The sequence below is a fragment of the Leucoraja erinacea genome, unplaced genomic scaffold (assembly GCF_028641065.1).
Source record: "Leucoraja erinacea ecotype New England unplaced genomic scaffold, Leri_hhj_1 Leri_128S, whole genome shotgun sequence".
In the NCBI taxonomy this organism is placed as follows: domain Eukaryota; kingdom Metazoa; phylum Chordata; class Chondrichthyes; order Rajiformes; family Rajidae; genus Leucoraja; species Leucoraja erinaceus.
The window spans coordinates 104,928-112,931 of NW_026575550.1; positions in this window are offsets into that span (position 1 = coordinate 104,928).

Sequence of the window (8,004 nt, forward strand, 5' to 3'; positions counted from 1 at the left end):
TATTGAACAGGGCGGCACGGTGGCGCAGTGGTAGAGTTGCTGCCTTACAGCACCAGAGACCCGGGTTCGAACCTGACTACAGCTGCTGTCTGTACAGAGTTTGAACCCGACTACTCCATGCTGTCCGTACGGAGTTTGCACGTTCTCCCCGTGACCTGCGTGGATTAACTCCCAGATCTTCGGTTTCCTCCCACACTCCAAAGACGTGCAAGTTTGTAGGTTAATTGGCTTGGTGTAAATGTAAATTGTCCCTAGTGTGTGTAGGATGGTGTTAGTGTGCGGGGATCGCTGGTCGGTGCGGGCAACGTTTGGATGAAGGGCCTGTTTCCGTGCTGTATCTCTAAACTAAACTAAACTAAACATCAGTCCAGATCTTACATACCCCCATCACCACTATCTCTAGCCAATTGTGCCTGAATTCCAGAGATTAAAATAAAGGGGTGTCTAGTGGAACTCCGAACTACCGACTGCTTTATTCCCAGAAGGTTAAGGAAGGGGACTTGATAGAGGTTTTTAAAATGAATAGACCGTGGCGGCTTTTCCCTGAATGATTCCTCAGACTGCCGCGCTCAGGAGAGTGGGCGGAGATTCAGTTCGCTGGATGTTATATGGATGGGAAGGAATGGAGGGTTTCGGCAAAGGGCACCGACAGGGTCGGATGGCCTCCCGCGATATCATGGTCACGCTATGCGCTGCCCACACGAGATTTGTTTTTGAGAGCTGCTACGCACCACATCCCCCGCGATGATTTTGACACTGCAGGCCCAACGCTCCAGAGCTTCAAACAGTGATCCAGATAGGTATAGGGAGGTTTCACGGCAGTCGGGTCACGACCCATGACCCGTACTGTTGCTACGCTACTCCAAATGGAGTACACGCGATGAACTGCAGGTAGGCACTTACCATTGTTTCCAGCGTAGCGGGCCCGTTAAAACCCGCTGAAATTGTCAATTTTTGCGCTGTAAATAATTATGGAAATCGGGATAAGCGTGAGAGACATTTAGCCTACTTCAGAATTCCAAAAGTGAGGAGAAATGACGGTAGATAGAAGCGAGAGCTGAAGGGACAACAACAGCCAGAGTGCTTGGCGAACATTGGCCGTTTGCTCACTGCATTTCATCAACTAAGGCATTATTTGTGTTTTTTCTTGATTCCTTTGGCATCTAAAAAGTTTCAGAAGTGATAAATCTGGCTGTAAATTTTTTAAATCGCCCATGGTTCTCAAGTGGGTTTTTACATACAAAATGAAAACGCATCTGAAGAAAAATTTACAGCCAGATTTATCACTTCTGAGACTTTTTAGATACCAAAGGAATCAAGAAAAAACACAAATAATGCCTTACTTGATGAAATGCAGTGAGCAAACGCGATAATTCCCAATATTTTCAATTCCGATATCTGCACGGCCAATGTTTACCAAGCACTTTAGCTGCTGTTGTCCCTTCAGTTCTCGCTTCTCTTTACCTTCATTTCGCTTCACTTTTGGAATTCTAAAGTTGGGTACATGTCTCTCACACTTACCCCGACTTCCACAATTTTTTTCAGCGCAAAAATTCAACATTTTGGCGGTTTTTAACAGGTAGGAAAGTACGCGTTTCTTGCGTTAATAACATATACCGGAAGTTACGGATGTCCTCCAGATGGATTGAGCGGCTCCGTGCGTCAAGCCCTATGACCCAGTGACCTTACGTGCAACCTCCCCTATTGCCTGCTCCGCAGTAAATCCAGTGCCATGCCGCCGCTGCTGCCGAAGCTCTGGTCCGGCCCCCGGTCTCAGGTAGGAAAGGCCGCTCCGATCCAGCTGGTAGGCCGCGAGGAGAGGGGCAAGGGCTTGACCCGGCGAAATAGTCACATCCTCACCAGGAAGCGACTGGGAAGCGGTTTCCCCCTTACCCTACCCCCTCCCCCACATAAAAAAAACAAAAGAAATCTCCCAAACAAACTATTTAGACAAACTAAAATAAAAAAAGGTCGAAAAAACGGACAGGCTGCAGGCAGAGGCTGCTAGCATTGGAACCATTTTAGCTTATTTTAACTTATTTTAGCATAGCTTACCATAGCTTAGCTTTGTTTACCATCTTATTATTGTCATGTGTACCATGAAATGCTTTTTAATTGTGCGTTATCCAGTAAAACTATACATTACAGACTGTATATTATTGCAATAAAGCTGTCCACAGTGTACAGATACGAGATAAAGGGAAAAATGTGTAGTGCAAGATGTTTAGTCCAGTAAAGTCCAATTAGAGATAGTCTGTGGGTCTCCACTGAGGTAGATGGCCTACCAAACCTCTCCCTATAGCTCAGGCCCTCAAGTCCTGGCAACATCGTTGTAAATCTAGCCTGCACTATTTCCAGCTTAATGGCATCATTCCTACAGCACACAATACTCCATGTGCAGCCTCACCAACGACTTGTACAATTGTAACATCCCAACTTCGACATTCAATGACCTGACTGATGGAAGCCAATGTGTCAAAAGACCTCTTAGTTTCATTCAGTTTAGTTTAGAGATACAGTGCGGAAACAGGCCCTTTGGCACATCGAGTCCGTGCCGACCAGCGACCCCCGCACACTCACACTCTCCTACACACACACTAGGGACAATTTACAATTTTACCTAAGCCAATTAACCTACGAACCTGCACGTCTTTGGAGTGAGGGAGGAAACCGGAGCACCCGGAGAAAAGCCACATAGGTCACAAGGGGAGCGTGCAAACTCCGTACAGGCAGCACCCGTGGTCAGGATCGAACCTAGGTCTCTGGCGCTGTGAGGCAGCAACTCTACCGCTGCGCCACCGTGTCACCTCATTGCCACCTGCACACTCTGGGTATGTTAAGGTGCTGCCCCTACCAGGGCATTTAGGGAGAATTTCTCTGCCTAGCCACCCCATAATAGGAATCGGAAGGGTAATTTTTTCACACAAAGGGTTAAACGTGGAACAAGCTGCCAGAGGAGGTAGGAGTCTGGGACTATCCCAACGTTTAAGAAACAGTGGGACAGGTACGTGGAAAGGATAGGTTTGGAGGGATATGGACCAAATGCAGGCAGGTGGGACCAGTGTAGCTGGGACATGTTGGCTGGTGTGGGCAAGTTGGGCCAAAGAGCTTGTTTCCACACTGTATCACTCTATGACTCCATGACGTGCAACTCACATGTTGACCACTAGATGGGGGTGAAAGGAGGTTCTGAGGCTCCATTGACCCAATCTCAGCGGTAGGGATCTGAATGTCCCACACAATGTCTGTGAATTTCTGCAGCATTACTGAGGGGGGCGGAGGGTGAGATTGACCCAGGACCAAAGGTTGACCCAACCCAGTTTAAACAAGGATACTTTTGCATGGTACACAAAAAATGTTGGAGAAACTCAGCGGGTGCAGCAGCATCTATGGAGCGAAGGAAATAGGCAACGTTTCGGGCCAAAACCCTTCTTCAGACTTTTGCATGGGCAGGTATAGAGTGACTTATAAAACTGTGTGTAGAAAGGAACTGCAGATGCCAGTTTACACCGAAGATAGACACAAAGTGCTGGAGTAACTCGGCGGGACAGGCAGCATCTTTGGAGAAATGATGGGTGCCGTTTCGGGTCAAGACCCTTCTTCAGACCAAGGGTCAGGGGAGAGGGAAACAAGAGATATGGTCATAAGGTCATGTGATAGGAGCCGAGCTAGGCCATTCAGCCCATCAATATGTTTTAAAAAACCACTAGGTGTTTCAGTAACTCAGCTGGTCAGGGAGCATCTCTGCAGAACATGGATAGATGGTTTCTGCGCTGTATCTCTAAACTAAACTAAACTAATCATGTACCTGTCCAAATTACTTTTACATGTTGAAACAAAGAACTACAGATGCTGGTTTATACCAATGATAGACACAAAGAGCTGGGGCAACTCAAAGGGTCAGGCAGCATCTCTGGAGCAAAAGGAAGGGTGACGACTTGCTGATTTAGTCCAGCACTGTCTTTGAGTTGTGCAGCACAGAAACAGGCCCTTTGGCCCAACTCGTCCACTCAGACCAACATGCCCTATCTACATTAGTCCCACTTACCTGTGTAGGGCCCATATTCCTCTAAACCTTTCCTATCCATGTACCTTTAAATGTGTTTTAAATGTTATCCAAGTACCTGCCTCAACTACCTCCTCTGGCAGCTCGTTCCATACACCCACCACCCTCTAGTTTAGTTTAGTCTCGGCTGTTATTGCCACGTGTACCAAGTTACAGTGAGAAACGTTTGTTGCGTGCTATCCAGTCAGAAAAAATACTGTACATGATTACAATCATGTCCATGTTCCAAAGTGTACAGATACAGGATAAATGGAATAACATTTAGCGCAGGATATGTCCAATACAGTTGGATTAGTTCAAAGTTCTCCAATGAGGTAGATGGGTGGTCATGACTGCACTCCAGCTGATCAGACGACTACTCAGTTCCCTTGTAACAGCTGGGAAGAAACTGTCTCTGAATCTGGAGGTGTGTGTTTTTAAATTTCTGTACTTCTTACCCGCTTGAAGAGGGGAGAAGACTGGGGGGAGACTGGTCCTTGGTGATGCTGCTGGCCTTGCCGAGGGAGCGTGAGGTGTAGATGGAGTCAGTGGAAGGGAGGTTGGTTTGTGCGATGGTCTGGGCGGCGCCCACACTCTCCGCAGTTTGAGGAGCATCCTCCCCTCCAAGACCATCACCCATGAATGCAACCACGCCCCCGGGACGGAGCTGGACACCCTGATGAGTTTGTTAATTCTAATAGCGTCCACGGCCATCACCCTGCTGCCCCAGCACACGGCAGCCAAGAATATGTCAGTGGCTAGCGCAGATTGGTAGAACATCTGCAGCGTCTTACTGCAGAGCCGAGCCTTCTCAAAAGGTGCAGCCGGCTCTGATCCTTCTTATCCAGAGCTTCAGTGTTCCTGGGCCAGTCCAGTTCACTGCCCAGGTACTCGCCAAGGGATTTGCACACCCTGGTAAACTGCACATTCACACCATTGATGGAGACAGATGACAGGGGTGTTCCGGTCCTCCTAAATGCTTTAGTCTACTCGGTGTTTAACTGAATGTGCTTCAGTCCACACCACTCAACAAAGCCGTTGACTTCACCTCTGGATTCAGCGTCGCTCCCCTCACTGATGCATCCCACGATTGCTCCCTTCCCCCTCTGGGTGTAATTCTTGGATTTTATAAGCATCGAGCCACTGTTGAATACATCTTGCTACTCCACCATTAATACCCAACAATTGAACCTTCTTAACCAACCTTCCACGAGGAGCCTTGTCAAAGGCCTTACTGAAGTCCATATAGACAATATCCACTGCTAAAATTCAAGAAGATTAGTCAAACATGACCTTCCAGGCACAAATGCATGTTGAATGTTCCTAATCAGCCCCTGTTTATCCAGATGCTTATATATATTATCTCTAAGTATCCTTTCCTTTTAATTTGCCCTCCACTGACGTCAAACTAACAGGTCTATAATTGTTAGGTTTAATCTTAGACCCCTTTTTGAACAATGGAACAACATGCGCAGTATGCCAATCCTCCGGCACAATTTCCGTTTCTAATGCCATTTGAAATATTTCTGGCATAGCCCCTGCTATTTCTACACTAAATTCCCGCAATGCCCTAGGGAATATCCTGTCAGGACCTGGAGACTTATCCACTTTTATATTTTTCAAAAGTGTCAGTACTTCCTCTTCTTTGAATCTCATAGTTTCCATAGCTACTCTACTTGTTTCCCTTACCTCACACAATTCAATATCCTTCTCCTTGCCGAAGACAATAAATTGTTCAATATCTCCCCCATCCCTTATGGCTCTGCAGATGGCTGTCCACTCTGACTCTCTAATGGACCAATTGTATCCCTCGTTATCTTTTTACTATTAATATAGCTGTAGAAACCCTTTGGATTTACTTTTACCTTACTTGCCAAAGCAACCTCATATCTTCTTTTAGCTTTTCTAATTTATTTCTTAAGATTCTTTTTACATTCTTTATACTTCTCAAGCACCTCGTTTACGCCATGCTGCCTATAATTATTGTAGATCTTTGCCTTTTTCCGAACCAAGTGTCCAATTTCCCTTGAAAACCATGGCTCTTTCCAATTTTTATTATTTCCTTTCAACCGAACAAGGACACAAAAGGTCTTTAAAATGACGAGAGGGATAGGCAGAGTTGATGTGGACAAGCTTTTCCCTTTGAGAATAGGAAAGATTCAAACAAGAGGACATGACTTCAGAATTAAGGGACAGGAGTTTAGGGGTAACATGAGAGGGAGAACGTCTTTACTCAGAGAGTGGTAGCGGTGTGGAATGAGCTTCCAGTGGAAGTGGTGGAGGCAGGTTCGTTGGTATCATTTAAAAATAAATTGGATAGGCATATGGATGAGAAGGGAATGGAGGGTCATGGTATGAGTGCAGGCAGGTGGCACTAAGGGAAAAAAAAAGTTGTGGCGGCACGGACTTGTAGGGCCGAGATGGCCTGTTTCCGTGCTGTAATTGTTATATGGTTATATTGTTATATGGTTATAAGGATTATGTACTCCTAAAATGTCCTCAATTTCTCTTCTACATCCTTCCCATAAAACAAAATGTCCAAATTCACTTATTTTAAATCCTTTCGCATCTCCTCAAAGTTAGCCTTTCTCCAATCAAAGATCTCAACCATAGGTCAAGTTCTGACCCTCTACATAATTATATTGAAATTAATGGTACTGTGATCACTGGACCCGAAGTGCTCCCCAACGCATACCTCCGCCACCTGACCTGTCTCATTTCCTAACAGGAGGTCCAGCACTGCCTCTTCTCTAGTAGGTACACCTATGTATTGCTGCAAAAAAAAACTAACCTGCACACATTTTACAAACTCCAAACCATGCAGCCCATTTACAGAATGTGTTTCCCAGTCTATGTGTGGAAAATTGAAATCTCCCACAATCACTGCCTTGTGCTTACTACTAATATCTGCTGTCTGCTTACATATTTGCTCTTCCAAATCTCGCTCCCTATTAGGCGGTCTATAATACACCCCTATATGTGTTGCTACACCTTTCCCATTTCGAAGTTCCACCCAAATAGCCTCCCTAGATGAGCCCTCTAATCTATCCTGCCAAAGCACTGCTGTAATATCTTCCCTGACCAGCAATGCAACACCTCCACCTCTTGCCCCACCGATTCTATCGCACCTGAAGCAACGAAATCCTGGAATATTTAGTTTCCAATCACATCCCTCCTGCAACCACGTTTCACTGATCGCCACAACATCATACTTCCAGGTGTCAATCCAGGCTCTAAGCTCATCCACCTTTCTTACAATGCTCCTAGCATTAAAATATACACAGTAAGAAACCCACCACCTCTTATTCTCTGTTCTCTCCCCTCTCCACTGACGGCTCCTTCCCTGGAGTCGGACGATGGCCGCTTCCCTCTGCTGCTTTGCTCCCCCTGGAGCAACAAACAAAAAGCAAAGTCCCCATTTTAAACTGAAGGTAAGTACTTACCTAACGGTCCTTTCCTTCAGGCTTGTAGCGGGAGCTGCCTACTCCCGCTGCGTCGCCATTGCACTGCGTGAACGCAATGTGGCGCATGCGTGCTGAACGGGCTCTTCACGTAGTCACTCATGTGACTCCGAAGTAAAATGTGTCTTTGCTTTGTATGGCTCCATTATTCTAGGTTTTCGTTGCAGCCTTTTAAGCATTGGCTGGACAGCATGGAGTATTGCAGGAAATGGCGGATAGCTACTGGGAGCGAGTACAGAGGAGCCTGGCAATCACCTGTATTTACAAGACCAGATTGGAGCGACTGCGCTTATTCTGAGTGGAACTGGAAGCGCGAATAGTACCGTAATGATTTAAATTGGGACAGAAATAGACATTTCTCTGCAAATCATATATGTGGATTTACAGCGTGAGCTGCAACACACACAATGTTGGTTAGTCTCAGCTGTCGGAGCAGGAAGAATTTAAAAGACAAGTTTCAAGGTTTAATATAGAGACCAAAGACCGAGTTCTGGAGAG